Here is a 17472-nt window from a genome sequence, read left to right on the forward strand (position 1 = left end):
ACGCCCTAATGGATGGTAGGGCATGAAGTATCGCCTGTCGGCACGTCGGCTCAAAAGAATTGTGAAACACTCATGTCAACATTTTGACTGTCGACATTGCCATGGTCAACCTAAGCCATGTCGACCTTCAGTGGTATGTAAACCAAATATTGGTCAACTTAATGATCGTCTGCCAATTATACACAAAATAAATACAAATACCATATGGTATTTTAATCATTAAAAAACTATTGCAGTTCTTATAAATTGAATTAATCCAAGGACAAATCGGAAACCATCCCATGTTGATTCTTATTTAGTCTTAAAAGATTTTTTTTTACACATTTGCAAACCAAGGGTGGGAATTCAATTAGCCCAAATCTTTTGTTCACTCTTTTTTGCTATTCAATTAGCCCCCATTTTTTTGGTACCAGAAAAAAATAAGTTCACAGTCCTATGGCCGGTTTCACACACTCCGGCTCCTGCCGGACGGTGAAATCCCGCACGATCAGGGAGCCGTGCCGCACACATTAGTTGTGAATGGACACTATTGTGTCCATTCACACGGGACGGCCACGGCCCGGCCGCACGGCTGCAGCCGGATCCCACCACTGGAAGGGACGGCTGCCAGGCTGTGGCCATCCCCTCCATGATAAACTACTGTGTGCGGCACGGCTCCCTGGCCGTGCGGGACTTCACCGTCCGGCAGGAGCCGGAGTGTGTGAAACCGGCCTATCTGTTTTTGCAGTCGCTATCACGAAAACAGGGTCATTATCGGGGATTTTTTTTTTTTTTTTTATTTGAGTTTCTCAAAAAAAAATAATTAATCAATAAGAGCTAATTAAATAGCCTCAGGGGGTGAATTAGCCCATGGTAAATTAAAGCTGCTAATTGAATTCCCCCCAATTTCAATTTTTTGGGGGAGTAATCAATATCTTGTGTTTCAGTGTAGCCTAATTTATTCACAGTCCCTTAAACATTCCCCATATATCTGGTCATGTTGGTCACACTTTTATATTCTCTTGCGAGATTGCTAGGTCAGGAAAATGAATTCGAAAGGGCTCTTTGAAATTGTAGCCCACTCGATTCTCTGCAACGATGACAAACTATCCGCAATCACAACCTATAGCTTGGCGCGTTTCATCGCTTCTGAACATTTTGTGGCCCCTGTGACTGTGGAAGAGCTGGAAAATGCTGAGATCAAAAAAAGGAGGGCCATACAGTGGTGGAATGTAATAGTGATGCTCTCCATAGTGATGCTCTCCACAATATCCTCTCCCATCATACAGGTAGGCGTTCTGTGAGGCCCACCTGTGGCTTACCTCCCCTCCCCAGACCATTAGGGATAGGGCACAAGGAGACGTGGAGACTAGGCCCATGGGCACAGTCAGGCCTTCAGACTGGGGTGCAATACGTGGGGACTAGGCCCATTGGCACAGTCAGGCCTTCGGACTGGGGTGCAATATTTGGAGACTAGGCCCATGGGCACAGTCAGGCCTTAGGCCGGTGGGACTTTAAGGTGGCACTAGGCCCTTTTTATTTAAGTGCTGCTAGGTGATTAGTGACTAGGCCCATGTCTCCTTATACTGAGTGCCACAAAGAGGCAGGTCTGAGCCCTATAACAAGAGTGAGCTTGGCACAGGCCACCCCAACTGCCCCACAATTAGGCAGCCCAAAAGGGCCGCAGCCTCCTTACACATACATTGATCTGGGCATTAGGCAAATAATGTAATGCCAATGAGTCACTGTGTGTTAGACTCAGGTGACTATAGTATACTGGTTTGTCCATCGAGGTGAAGTGCCTACCTCCAATTGAAAAATGGTAATATGTGCAGTCTGAAAGGTCCAGAGTGAATTTACTGTTTAAAAAAAAAAAAAGTATTTCAAAACGGTAAAAAAAAGCAGGGTCCTACCCGTTTCAGACTTTGCAGTCTGAACGTGTCTGATACGGTATTTAGGACCCTGGCAGTAGTGAGCACTGAGCTGGTCCCGCTCTGTGCATATCTAATTAACAGGATCCAGCGCAGTGAATATTTAATGAGCGGGTCCCCGCCCCCTGCATATTGAATGAGTGGGACCCGCTCTGTGCAGTGAATATTTAACGAGCGGGGCCCCGCACCCTGCATATGGAATGAGTGGGATCCGCTCTGTGCAGTGAATATTTAATGAGCGGGTCCCCGCACCCTGCATATGGAATGAGTAGGACCCGCTCTGTGCAGTTAATATTTAATGAGCAGGGCCCCGCACCCTGCATATTGAAAGAGTGGGACACGCTCTGTGCAGTTAATATTTAATGAGCGGGTCCCCACCCCCATGCATATGGAATGAGTGGGACCCGCTCATTCCATATGCAGGGGGCCAGGGACCTGCTCATTAAATATTCACTGTGCTGGGTCCCACTCATTAGATATGCACAGAGCAGGACCTCAGTGGCAGTGCATGTGAAAGGGGTTTTAATGCTGCTTTCACACCGCAAAACCTGCTTTGACCCTGTATAATACATACCGGGTACTATGTGCGGTCTGTAAGGGGCATAACCTGCTTTGACCCATTTTAAATACTGGGTCTACGCAGGTTTTGCGGCGTGAAAGCAGCATTAGTTATATCACTTGACTTCTTTAACCCTTTGCAGTCCAATTTTTTTATTACAAAAATGGTCTACATTGAATGTTGAACAATGTTAATGATCTTATTTTAAAGTGGCTCCCCATTGGATCTGCTACTTGCGCTAGGGCTGTTGAGCCTGACTAGACGTTGGACCTGGAAGGGTTAATCAGGCCTCACCTTAAATAGTTATTGACCAACAGTAGTGGCTATAACCCCCAGAACAGGAACACGAAAAGCTGACCGGGTCATCCAACAGTTCTCTGTAGACCGGAATGGAAAGAGACAAGACTGTTGTTTATTCCTGTATTGTTGAGTTGATGCGGTGAATGTTATTTCTGTGCAGAACTTCACACATAGGGGCAGATGCACTAAGCCTGGCGGAGTGATGAAGTCAGGGCGGTGGGTGTTCGCAAGGCTGCCAGTGTACGCAGCTTAGCAAACTGGTCTGAATTAGGCCCTGAAGACCCATCTGCTAGAATATTAGTGGAAATTTTTAATATTTTAAACCTTATTTAAACATTGATATAAACAGTTATTACTTCCCTTTTTATTTATTTGTCTTTGTGTTGTTGTTTTTTTTAAATGTAATTGCAAAATCATTACTAAATAGGCGGGTCCACCTCGGCATCCCAAATCCACTCATACACAAATCGATAGGCTGAGAGTCATGCAATTGATTGCTGCTCTTGTCAATAATCCCGCTACAGTTAAAACAGCTGATATTACTGAAGTCTGTTATGGCAAATTACAAGGCTCTGACGGTTTAACCTCCTTACGGCCCGACAGAGAGGCCGTTGGGCTAGTCAAGTCAGGGGCAGTTCAGGCAGGGATTATGATTCCTTAACAAGGAGTCAAAAAGAAAACAAAAAACAGCTGGGCGCTTGGTTGATACAAAAATATTAATCATATAATGCAAAAATGTGTATATTCAATCACAGCCGCAGAATAAAAACTCTATATGAGTATGAACATACAGTATATTATTCTTCTGATGTTTGATGTATAAGGTGCAAACTGGAATTCAGGGGTAGATTTATTATCAGTCGTTAAGGGGGATATGCATTATCCCCGTGCGTTAAGGCAGGGGATATCGCTTCCCCTGAACTATCACACCCGCAATGCGGGTGTTCAATGGGCGGCGGTGTGGGGCAGGAAGGTTAGCGCACGTATGTTATTTTATGTGCGTGTGCCTTCCTCCTACCTTTTGTATTATTCATCCTTGTGGCAACGCGCTCCTCCCCTTTCCCCTGTTTATATCGCCATAACTTTTACCCGGCTTATGCGCAGTTTTAATTTGAAGACGCCGGAGACCAACAAGTGGCGCAGAACATGGAAAACTGCACATGCACTGGTGACACATTGCGTGTCAGGGAAACCGGCGCATGCGCGGAACACGCAGCCGGGTAGGAGCGCACATACGTTATGGGAGGATGCGTATCCCCGTCGGGTGGAGATAACGCACTCCCATGACGTATAGTTTAAAGTGAATCCATTCAGGAGATGTGCGGGGACCTGCGGCTCTGATGCGTGGTTCCGTGCGCATCGTATCGGAGCCGGAGATCGCTTGGCCTCGGATCTGCAGTCCTTGCTAGGATCACATGCAATATATTATATATCATATATGATCCAGCTGCCGAGGAGCTGCCGGGCCGCTTGTCAGGGTATTGCATGGGATTCCTCTGCCTAGTGTATGGGCACCTTCCATACCTCCCAACTTCTGTGTTGGGGAAATAGGGACACTCGCCCAAAAAGGGGGCGGGGCGTATGCAAATGAGGGTGCGGCTTATGCTCATTTTCATACGAGAATAGACACATATAGAGAATATAACAGCATGCGCACAGCGTCTATTCTATTAGATTGGGGGGTCTCCCAACTGCCACCCCCGCAGCGGGACAATGCCTGCCACGGGTGGGACAGCGGGACAGGACCCGAAAATCGGGACTGTCCCGCTGTAATCGTGACAGTTGGGAGGTATGACCTTCTGACAGGGGGCCAAGTGAAAATATCATCTGCCCTAGCCAATGAATGGCTCATTTTGAGGTAGTTCTCCCACCCTCCCAGGAGAGGATACAAGCCAAATTCTACCCACTTCCACAGTGAAGTGGGCTGTGTGTTGGCTCGATGGCACAATTTGCTGACAAATGTGTAGTCGTCTATCCAGCTGACCCACACCACATATTATATGGCATTAGGCAATAGGGGGCAGGGCACAATTCTCTGCATTACACCCCCTGCTTATTCCACCTTCATGGGTTAACCATCAATGGTTTAATCATTCTGGGCAGACCCATCATTGGTTGTGTCATCAATGTTCCCTTGACACAGGGTCGCTGTCTGACGGCCAGATGTGTCAAGTTTCAAAAAGTGATAACACGGAGAGTGATAAACAGCCAGCCAATCAGCTCATACCTAGAACATTACAGGCTGGGTTTGAAAAATGTCAGGTACTGTAGGAGCTGATTAGCTGGTTGTTTATCACTTTGCACATTATCACTTTTTGAAGCTTGATACATCGGGCCCCATGACCCTAGGGGTCAGGCTGTAGACTATGCAGGTTACATTTGCCCCACCTGCAGTACCAACATGGTTTTGCCCATAAAAGATGTTGCTTTTGCAATCAATGCTAAATCAGGACCATCAACTGCAATGACCAGCTTTGCTTGTGAAGTATATTCTAGCCTAATGTAGTTACAGTGATGCTTTTTACAGTAAGTAATCCCTACCCGGTACCCCCGATAGATTAATGGTTTTCTTGCACTGCTGACATTACGAGGTTAATAATCTGTCATCCTGCATTTTCCAGATAAACCACCACTACTATTTCTACTGTCTCACTTACTGTTGGCAGCTTTACCTAGTAATAAATTCCAGAGGAAGGCAATAAAACACCTCAATGTTATAGATCTCCTTCCTTGGCCAGCTCCTTCTGCCCAGCAGCCATAGAGATAAGGCGGAAGTACATCGTTTCCTGAGAGAAGGTAATGTGGACTGTCTCATTGTCTGTATGTATGGCCAATGTACCCCAAGATTCTCCATCTAGTCTGCTCAGAATCGGCTCAAGTCTATGTAGTAGGGATGGCCATCGATGATTTGTGGCCGATGTCAAATACTTTTGCCATCGATGTGGGAGTACCAGATGGTTTCCCTACATCGATGGCAAAGGAGAAGCAATGTTTCCTTTTTTTTTTCAAGGTGCCGGGACACGGAGCATAGTTCTGCCCCCCCGACACCCGGAAGCTCCGCCCCCGTGTTCTGATTGGCCCACGGGCCATTCAGTAAAACTATCGATGGTTATCCATCAAATAGTTTGCCACTATCGATGGCTGGGTGCAGAATTGCCATCGATGGCAAACATCAATGGCGTCTGCACCGATGGCCATCCCTACTTTATCGTCTAGTGCAGTGCCATTCATTATCTTTTCTTCCATAATTATTTTATCTTCCTTCAGAGATCACCTGTCGATAAATGATTAGTGACACCCTACTCCAGGGATGTGGAACCTTTGGCCCTCCAACTTTCATTGAACTACACATCCCAGCATGCCCTGCAACAGATTTAGCATGGCCATACAGTGAAACTGTAGCAGGGCATGCTGGGATGTGTAGTTACACAACAGCTGGAGGGCCGAAGGTTCCCCATTCCTGCTCTACTCAAAGGGTCAGACTCAGTTTTGTTAGTAAAGCTAAAATGCACAGAACTGGGCAAACTCAGGCTGCACTCCAGGTGGTGCAGATGTAACAGGTGTTGAGAGTACTGGTACCCATACATTAATGCGAGGTACCTCATGCCTCCCTCTGCATGCAAAACCCCGACAACTGGATGCATGCAATACATCGTATGCGATCCTTTTGCTACCATATAATTGTGAGAACCTGCTACTGCAATTGAGTTTGTTTACAAAAGAATAAAACTCTCATTTTCAGCCACTTTAAGGGCCTTATTCTGGTTGGAGCGGCCGGGCCGTACGCGTACGTCCCGGGATTTTTTATGATCTGCGCATGCGTACATTCGCTAATGCGCAGGCGCGAACACTCCACAACGCTTACGGACGGGTCTCTACGTGCGAAAAAACCTATACGCGAGTGTACGGGCATTGGGGGCGGCATAGGGGCGTGATGAGGGGAGCGGCCGAAATAATGAGAGAAAATGGGCGTAAATATGGGCGTACACGGGGGTGTGCACCAAAAATGAGCGGTGCTACTACCGCACGATCGACTAAAGCACCGTTCATTTCGGACACAAAACAGGCGGCCGCCAACCGCCATCTCAAACCACCCCTACAGATACCGCATGCCAGCGTGCGCCTGGGTTTGCTAATTTACGCTGATTACTACTCAAACACATACACCTGAATGTAATAAGCAATGCTGCAGTCTATTAAGTCAAAACCATGAATTCACTACCTGCAAGCCACACACAGCACTCAAACACATTGGAAGCTTATCTTTCTATACTTCTGTACATTTAAAGGTTTGTTTAATTTAAGGTAAGAATCTTTGTAAGACCTGCTTATATATGCTAAGGTAGGTATTTGTTAAACAGTTATACACATTCACTACGTGCTTTCATAGACTTTACACAGTAGCACACTCAATCTACACAAGTCGACATGTGTCAACGTGTACACTCTAATACAAACATAGGTTTTGTATTTAGGATACAATAACATAAACCACATCTAACACCTACAAAGGATGTTTCAGCAATGTTTTAAGCCCATGGCCACTATTTTGCACATTAATTAATTCAATCAATTAATTAATTTTCATAATTATAGTTGAAAGGCAAGATTTGCAGGTCCATATATGTGAAGGGTATGTCAGCGTACACGGACGTACGCTCACTCTCACGAGCGGTGACATAAGCTGACTTTTCTATTGAAAACAATAGGGACCCGTCCGTGCAAGCTGGCGTACGCTCAGATAGCCGCAAGAAGTCGGTGGGAAGACGGACGAGAGACGTCCGTAAACGGTGGTGTACGCTCAATTGTACGCCAGTTGTCGGAGTGTAAGGGCTGGCCCGTCCGTGTACGTTGGCGTACGCACATTTGTACGCCACTCCCCTTCGACGTTGTTTCTGGCCGTACGTATGCGGCTGAGTTGTGGGTGGACTTAACCCCAACGGCCGCGTACGGATAGCGTACGTTAATAGCGAACGTACGCACGTTTGGCCGCTCCGATCAGAATAACCTCCCATGTGTAATGATATATGAATGCAAATACCACCACCATCGCGACAAATGAGTAATCCGATAAGACGGACAAGATTTGATATAATATCGACTCGACACTAATGAATAAACGTAAAAACAACCGTTAAGGGGCTAAATAGATAATTACTGAAATAAAAAATAATTAGAAAAGGAGTAAATGACAGCGGTGTCCCAATTTGATTCGGCCGTCCAGAGCAAAGATATTAAACAAAAAGGATATAAAAACAGCGCTGGGAAGGATTCTGAATCGATCAATAGCAGTATGTGTGTTATTTTCCCCATGGGGCCAATGTAACTGGTTTTCTCATGGGGGCCAATCTATGTTTTTTTTTGTTTTTTTTTTTTGCCATAGTGGCCAGTGTATGGATTTTTTTTTACCTGTGGGAGGTCAATTTGTGTTTTTCTCTCATGGGGGGATAATTAGCATTTTTTTTTTCATATACAGACCAATGTATGTTTCTTTGTGTGTTTTTCCCATGGGGATCAATTTTCCCTTGAGGACCAATGTGTTTTTTTTTCTTATGGGGTGGCAATATTTTTTTTCCTGTGGGTACCAAGGTGTGTTTTTTCTTCCCTGTGGGTTTTTTTTCCCCCCAAAGTGGCCAATGTGCGTTTATTTCCTGAGGGACAATGGCCCTTATTCAGATCTGATCACAGTACAAATTTGTTTGGAAAATGGGCAAAACCATGTGCACTGCAGGGGGGCAGATGTAACATGTGCAGAGCGAGCTAAATTTGGGTGGGGTTCGTTGAAACTGAAATCTAAATTTGATAAAGCTACCTGGCGTAGTGAAACGCGTAAGGAGACTATTGCAGCCTCCCCACCAAGTGTCTGTGGATTGCAGTCCTGACTTCTCCATTTGGACCACTAATTCCCCCCCCCCCCCCCAAAGGATACAAATTGCCGGTTCATCCATTGAAGGTTGAGAAATTTTCCATCATTCACAAGAAAACTTTGCAGCAGGAGTTGGTTATTTGTGCCAATCTGGGCCACTCCAAGCACAAGATCTGCAACAAGTGATTCTCCCTCTGGATGACCGTTTGGGGAACCCCTATACCAACTTATGGGCCCATAATACAGGACTCTCCAGGACACATCAAATTCTTTGGTTCGTGAGGAACCACACTATTACACTAATCCAGTGTTTTATTTTTCATTGTTTTCATCATGTTTGCTGGCCGTACATCATTTTAGCAGTGTACATTTTTATTGTTTAAGCGCTGCTACATTCTTCTCTTCTTACTCTGCAACTCTATGTAAATGCTGCTACATTCTCTGTGATTATATACAAGAACAATATATATCTTGAAGTTATGGAGCACTTACATACCGCTGATGTAACTACGGTTGTGAAGAAATGCGTCAGGATTCCAGAACTGGCTATTTTAGGTTACGTCCCCCCCCAATGTATTTTTATTCTTGCCTGTATACATACACAAGCCTACAGATGTCGCCCCAATTCTGCTTCCTGAGGTGGCAGTTCTACCCATCACAGCCCGCCTGCCTCAGTCTCCTATGAGGTAGGCTAAATCCTCAGAAACAAATAACAAACGCCAAGTACACTTGATGTTCCGTCATAGTCAAGCTTTACTTTAGGATCAGAAGCTTGGAGGAACGAGTGAAATCATATCACGGGTTCCAGGAGCGGAGAGGACCGGTATCTATGATTAATGCTTCCTTGTGCGAAACGCGTCAGTAACGCTGTAGGCTTATTCCATGTTCCTGCTCATGCTATAATAAAGGTGATCTTTAAGTGAACACAGCTATCACCTGAGCGCATAGGTGCCGATTTATGTTTTTGCTGGTGGGTGCTAAAGACAAATATATAGGGGAGTGGCTTCATGGGAAAGGGGCGTGGCCACAAAATAATACTGCTTTATATTACGCAGCACAGTTGTCTCCACTATTCAAATTATGGCAACAGTGCCAAATACATAAATGCCCACACAGTGCAGGTACAAAAATCCCCCCCACAGTGCCAAATACATAAATGCCCCCACAGTGCCAAATACATAAATGCCCCCACAGTGCCAAATACATAAATGCCCCCCACAGTGCCAAATACATAAATGCCCCCACAGTGCCAAATACATAAATGCCCCCACAGTACCTGTGCCAGCGATGAGGGAGGGGGAGTGCAGTGGCACACGGACAGGTGGGCCGCTGCTGAGCGGGTGGGTGCTCATCAATTTCTGTGGTTGCTCGGGCCCTCAAGCACCCACAGAATCGCCACCTATGCCTGAGCGTGTAGCTGCCAAATGTCTAATTTGCCATCCCACATTTTAAGGTTCTTTAGCAGAAATGTCCTTATAGGTCACATAAAAAAAGTTTTTTTCTGCATATTATATGCAATTCTCAATTCATTCTCACCCCTTTGAGATTTATTTATATTAACTCTGTGGCTGCAATAGAATCAGGCTGGTCGGGGCCGGAGCTGACGCCACACGACTCCCCCCTGCGGTTTCCCCAACACTCCAAGAAAACGGTCGGTTCCACCCACAAACGCCGGCTTCCTGTCAGTCAAGCTCCGGCCGCATTGTGTTTCCAATCCATGCACTATTTCTGTTGCGGTTTGTGCTCGAGCGTGCACACTACGATCTACGATCAATGCCCAGTCATTCGATAATCCATAGGATTGCGACTTCGCACAACAGCGACCAACACTGATTGAATCGGGCCCTTTGTCCGTAGCGGGGCCCTTCTTCGTAGTAATAAGCCATATTTCAGCAGATATTGTGATTGCTGCCGGGGAGCTGAAGAGGTTAATCCATTAATTTATGCGTTTTTTCCCCAGGAGTAGAGAGCGATGGCAGAGCACCGGTTGCGTAGGGGAAGCACCGGAGACAGACGGGATACACAGTCAGGCAGTACCAGTAAGGACTCTGAGCGAAACAGATGGCGTCTTCACCAAGTCACCATCCGAGCTAAAAGTGCAATAGAGGACCTGCCAAGTAAATGTCAAGCGTCAGTTCTGCAGCCGTGTACACAGGAAGCCATTGATTTAGAGTGGCAGCAGAAGGGAACAATATACAAGTGTGTGTGTACAAATCTGTGAATGTTGCCGGCAGGTTCCGCTTGACTGAGCAGAGCAGACTGTACAATGTACATGGGCAACGTAACACCAGCGACTTGTATCATCCTGTCTGTCTGGATGAGAAGTCATTACAGTCGAATTCCTGGTTTGTAAAGTAACATCGCATGCAGTGATATTTTACAGGGACCTCTATGGTATAGGGATGAGAAATCATCGATGGTTTATGTCCGATGTCGAATAGTTTTGACATCGATGGTGGAGAACAAGATGGTTTCCCACCATCGATATCAAGCTTCAACAAATATTTTCGTTTTGCTTTTTTTCCTAAGGGGCCAGGACAAGGAGCATAGCTCCGCGCCCCCCCTTCCCCCCCCCCCCGACACTCGGGAAGCCCCATCCCCGTATTTTGATTGGCCCACAGGCCAATCAATCCAAGAAAAGGATGACCATCAATATGTAAAAATATCGATGGTCATCCATTGCACACTATCGATGGCCATCCCTACTATGCCATCCTTTCCGGGAGAAACAGATGAACGCGGAGGCGGCTGAGCTAAAGTGATGTCATTTGCATCCTTTTAGCCCCGCCCCCTTCACGTATACCCGTTAATACGGTATTTAACTAACAGGGTAACAGGATGCCAGTGGGAGGGGGGGGGGGGGTGATGCGGGGGTCCAGGGGTTTGTGGGAGGCTTGCCCACAATGCCAAGGAGCTAGGGGGGAGACCATATTTTCGCGAGCCTCCCGGCCATTCTGGAGGGTAGGCAGGTATACTCTCTATGCTATCTCACTATCACCAGGGCTGCAAAATGTTCATAGGGGGAAAGTATCAGACTTTAGCAAGAGATTAAAGTTGAGAGAGATAAAGTACCTGCCAATCAGGGTCCGATATTTTATAGACTGTGTGGGATGTGTATGAAAATGTGCATAGATAAAGTGGAGAGATAAAGTCCTACCAGCCAATTGGTTCCTATCCGATTACAGGCTGGTGTGCAGATGTATTAAACCTGGTGAAATAATAAAGTGGAAAGTGATAACGCAGCAGCCAATCAGCTCCCAACTGGTATTTTTTTTTTATCAAACACAGCCTGTAACTTGACAGAATGGCTGCTGTGTTATCACCTTCCACTTTATTACTTCATTAGGCTTAATACATCTGCCCTTGTTTTTGAAAAAAATGACAGTTAGTAGTTGGGGTACTCTTTACCTAGCACGGCACCCATAGGGAACAATGTTAAAAGTGTGATTGGACGCGATTTTACTGTTCAATGCCTCAATGCCCGCGATTTTTCCATAGGAAACAATGTTAAATGGGCCACAGAGCCCAAATAGTCCCCCTGAAGTCTGAAATGGCCCCCACAATTGTTAACGCCACCCCACGATCAACGTGAACCCGAAGCGTGGCGAGCGGCGGCGGTACGCGTCCTCCGACCTTTTCATACCCCCACTATCCACGTCGGCGTGGAGTTGAGAATAGAATAGTGTGGCGAGCGCAGCGAGCCACCGAGCCCGAAGCGTGTCGAGCGCAGCGAGCCCCGCGTGGGGACGCGGATACCTTCACAGGTAAACGCGTCCCTTCGCGGGCTTCACAGGTATCCGCGTCCGCTCGCCACGCTTCGGGCTCGGTGGCTCGCTGCGCTCGCCACACTATTCTTTTCTCAACTCCACGCCGACGTGGATAGTGGGGGTATGAAAAGGTCGGAGGACGCGTACCGCCGCCCCTTGCGGGCTCGCTGCGCTCGCCACGCTTCGGGTTCACGTTGATCGTGGGGTGGCGTTAACATTTGTGGGGGCCATTTCAGACTTCAGGGGGACTATTAGGGCTCTGTGGCCCATTTAACATTGTTTCCTATGGAAAAATCGCGGGCATTGAGGCATTGAACACTAAAATCGCGTCCAATCACACTTTTAACATTGATCCCTATGGGAAATCGTGGGCATCGCGTCGCACCCGTTTTTTTTAGTGCATGCAATGCCCGCGATTTTTTACCCCCGATGACCGCGATGGACATCGTGGGCGCCGTGCTAGGTAAAGAGTACCGTAGTTGGTTGCCTTATCTCTCTTCACTATCTCTCGCTCACATGAAATTAGTAAAATGTCATATTATGGGATATATGGAGATATGTTGTGCTCGCAGTATGGAGTGGTTGTCACTAGTTTGCCTTAATTAGTATCAGGTCATCATACCATACTGCCTACTTTCCTGGAAAAGCTGGGATGCTCCGGAAAATCAGGTGGCAATCCTGACCCGGACAGAAGAGTGGAAGCTGCTGGAGGGACAGAGACAGATACGTGTATAAAGGGCACTTACTGTGGTTATTTTGTGTAAGGGGTACTACTAATGTGGGCATTATATGTATAAGCAATACTACGGTGGGCATTATGGGCCTTATTCTAGTTCACTCTTAGAGGCAAATTCCTTCTTAGCTGGACAAAACCATGTGCACTGCAGGTGCGGCAGAATTAGATTTGGGTGGGGTTTTTCTTCAAAGTGAGATCTATGTTGCAGTGTAAAAATAAAGCAGTCACTATTTTCCCTGCACAGAAACAAAATAACTCACCCAAAGCTAAATCTCTCTGCACATGTTACATCTTCGCCCCTGCAGTGTACATGGTTTTGTCCAGCTAAGAAGGAGTTTGCCTCAAAGAGTGAACTAGAATAAGGCCCTATATGTATAAGCAATACTACTGTGGGCATTATGTGTGTAAGAAATACAACTGTGGACATTATGTGTATAAGCAATATGACTGTGAATTATGTGTAAGCTACACTACTGTGCGGCATACATATATAAGGAGTACTACTGTGTAGGGTAACTTGAATAAGGGACACTACTGGTGTGTCATAATGTGAATAAGGGACACTACTGGTGTGTCATAATGTAAACAAGGGGCACTACTTTGTGGTGTAATATAAATCAGGTGCAGTGTAACTTAAATATGATTGTGCTACTGCGCGGTATCATTTGAATTGGGGTACAATTGTGTGACCACTGTCAATTTTATAATGTATGGGAGGCAGGGCACAAACAGTGTAGTTTTCAGGGGGTTCCAAAGACCCTGGAACTAGCCTGGAGAGAGAGAAAGAGATTTTTCTGCTACACTGCTAAACAGGTTTGGAGCAATGGTTCCGGAAGGCGATTCAGAATTACCGGCACTTTTAGTTACAGCGATGTAATCACGTCGTAAGTGAAAATTCATAGAGTACAGGACGCAGTTCCCGCTGCGATGCTTTTAGACTGCTGGAAGCGACACCGAGCACATTCTTAGAGTGGCACAAACAGGACAAGTGTAGCCAATACCCGTGCACCGCCATATGCACATTCTTGACGATTAGGTTACATCTGCAGCCCAGTAAAACATTAACCAGTTGCTTTCCTGAGAGGTCAGAGAACTCGGAGGTGTGAAAGTGCAGGACAGCTAAACATGGAGGCGGCAGTAATACGAGTACCGTGGCCCCGCCATAGTAATCTCTTATAATGCAGCGTCTTATTGCTCTCTAGGGTTACAGCAAGCACCAGAAGCAAAACCAATGATTCTGATAATTGCATTATGGATTTTATTTCTTTTAAATAGATTACTTCCCTACATCATAGGATGATTCTCTTATGGACGCCAAATGCAATGCTAAGTTTTATTACCTACTAGTTAAAAGCTCATTAAAATGACGGTTTCTGCAATGTACTTTCACTTTGAGCTGTGACTTTTTTTTTCTTTTACTTTGAGCGGTGACAGTTTTCACCTCACAAACTCTCCACCCCACCCCCAGTCCCTATCTGCTCCTACCAGCAATCTCTGTCTTCATAGCACCCGCCATCCATATCAAGCAAGTTTGAAACAGATCAGTGCTAGGGATGACCATTGACCATCGATGATTCAAAATCATCGATGGTTCATGGCCGATGTCGAATACTTTTGCCATCGATGGGGGAGAACCAGATGTTTTCCCTCCATCGATGAAATAGCAAAACGATGTTTTACTTTATTTTTTTCAAAGTGCCGGGACACGGAGCATAGCCCCGTCCCCTTGTTTTGATTGGAACACAGACCAGAGTGGTCTCTTGTGGTCATACATACATACATACGACCACGTTTTGGGGGTTACTTCTAGTACACCTAAAAACCTATACTATACCATTCCTCTCCTTCATGTTTAGGTCTGGTTGCCTGGGAGGAGATTATTGGATCCAGGGAGAAGCAAGAACTGTAAAAAAAAAGTTGGTCTCTCAACTATTCATTGGGATATGTACTAAGCTGCGGGTTTGTGCTCCTTCTGTTTTTGGGGATATGGATTAGGAAAGGACCTGTCTCCTTTGGCATGTCCTTGTTACTCAATTCAGGAATCTATACCAGCATTTCCCTTGCAGGATGTTTGCAGGCAACTGGCCAGGGATCATAGCAGATGTGTACCTAAAATAAGTGATCTGCCCTATAATAATTTCCTTTCTCCACTAAGCCTGCCCCCTTTTACCAAGTACACCGTTCCTCCAGAAGGCCCACTGCTATACTCCCAGTGTACCCAACATACTTTCCAGAGCGAAAAAACCTTCCCCCCAAGAATCAACCTTCTTCCCCCAAATGAGAACAGCCATCTTCCGCCGGCGAGCACAGTCGTCTTCCGCCAGCGAGCACAGCCGTCTTCCGCCAGCGAGCACAGCCGTCTTCCGCCAGCGAGCACAGCCGTCTTCCTCCAGGGAGCACAGTTATCTTCTGCCAGCGAACACAGCCGTCTTCCTCCAGGGAGCACAGTTATCTTCCGCCAGCGAGCACAGCCATCTTCCGCCAGCGAGCACAGCCTTCTTCCGCCAGCGAGCACAGCCTTCTTCCGCCAGCGAGCACAGCCTTCTTCCGCCAGCGAGCACAGCCGTCTTCCGCCAGGGAGCACAGCCGTCTTCCGCCAGGGAGCACAGCCATCTTCCACCAGCGAGCACAGCCATCTTCCACCAGCGAGCACAGCCATCTTCCGCCAATAAGCACAGCCATCTTCCACCAGCGAGCACAGCCATCTTCCGCCAGCAAGCACAGCCTTCTTCCGCCAGCAAGCACAGCCTTCTTCCGCTAGTGAGCATCTTCTTCTTCCTCCAGAGAACAGACTCCTATCAAGCCCAACCTCCTCCAATAAGTCCAGTCTCTTTCCCCTAGGAGCTCAGTCTTCTTATTTTAGTGAGCCCAAAATATTTTCCCTGGCATCCTTCCAGAAAGCATGTCTTCCACCAGGGAGCACAGCCGTCTTCCACCAGCGAGCACAGCCGTCTTCCACCAGCGAGCACAGCCGTCTTCCTCCAGCGAGCACAGCCGTCTTCCTCCAGCGAGCACAGCCGTCTTCCGCCAGCGAGCACAGCCGTCTTCCGCCAGCGAGCACAGCCGTCTTCCGCCAGCGAGCACAGCCTTCTTCCGCCAGCGAGCACAGCCTTTTTGCCAGCAAGCACAGCCATCTTCCACCAGTGAGCACAGCCGTCTTCCGCCAGCCAGCACAGCCTTCTTCCGCCAGTGAGCATCTTCTTCTTCCTCCAGAGAACAGACTCCTATCAAGCCCAACCTCCTCCAATAAGTCCAGTCTCTTTCCCCTAGGAGCTCAGTCTTCTTATTTTGGTGAGCCCAAAATATTTTCCCTGGCATCCTTCCAGAAAGCATGTCTTCCACCAGGGAGCACAGCCGTCTTCCGCCAGCGAGCACAGCCATCTTCCGCCAGCGAGCACAGCCGTCTTCCACCAGCGAGCACAGCCGTCTTCCACCAGCGAGCACAGCCGTCTTCCTCCAGCGAGCACAGCCGTCTTCCTCCAGCGAGCACAGCCGTCTTCCGCCAGCGAGCACAGCCGTCTTCCGCCAGCGAGCACAGCCGTCTTCCGCCAGCGAGCACAGCCGTCTTCCGCCAGCGAGCACAGCCTTCTTCCGCCAGCGAGCACAGCCTTCTTGCCAGCAAGCACAGCCATCTTCCACCAGTGAGCACAGCCGTCTTCCGCCAGCCAGCACAGCCTTCTTCCGCCAGTGAGCATCTTCTTCTTCCTCCAGAGAACAGACTCCTATCAAGCCCAACCTCCTCCAATAAGTCCAGTCTCTTTCCCCTAGGAGCTCAGTCTTCTTATTTTGGTGAGCCCAAAATATTTTCCCTGGCATCCTTCCAGAAAGCACATCCTTTTTCTACCAGTGATCTTCCTTTCACCAGTGAGCCCAGCCCCTTTCACCCAGTAAGTCCAACTTTCTTCTTGCAGTGAGCCTGGTCATTTTCCCCAGTAAGCCCAGCCTCCATCCTCTAGTAAGCCCAGTATAAATCCAACAGTAGGCCTAGTCTCCTTTCTCCAGTGACCTTAACCTTTATCCCCTAGTGACCTCAGGCAAAGTATGCACTGATGATGAATACGATCAAAAGTGCATGATTGGCTGAGTACATCTAAGTCCCTCCCATGGATACTATTACTTATATTACTGCATACTTACCCGCTATCCAGGATTATCTGTCAGACTCCTACATTTCTGGCGACTCTCCCGGTCTACAAGTCTCACCCACTTCCTGAGTGAAATGGACGGCCCAGGTTAGCATAATGGAGCAATTTGCACTGAGTTGTGTAATTGTGCCCCCCCAATAAGCGCTGCTTTATTATCGGCAGGGGTGTGCTTACATTATAGTTACGCCA

At 47.3% G+C, this 17472-nt stretch overlaps 1 protein-coding gene across 1 annotated transcript in view; it reads right to left on the reverse strand.

Annotated features, from left to right (window-relative positions):
• Window positions 1-17472, reverse strand: part of BCL9 (BCL9 transcription coactivator) — a 177299-nt gene that overhangs the window by 46489 nt on the left and 113338 nt on the right. The gene's annotated exons all lie outside the window — the stretch shown is intronic.

This window comes from Crinia signifera, chromosome 2, assembly GCF_055691185.1.
Source record: "Crinia signifera chromosome 2, ASM5569118v1, whole genome shotgun sequence".
NCBI lineage: Eukaryota > Metazoa > Chordata > Amphibia > Anura > Myobatrachidae > Crinia > Crinia signifera.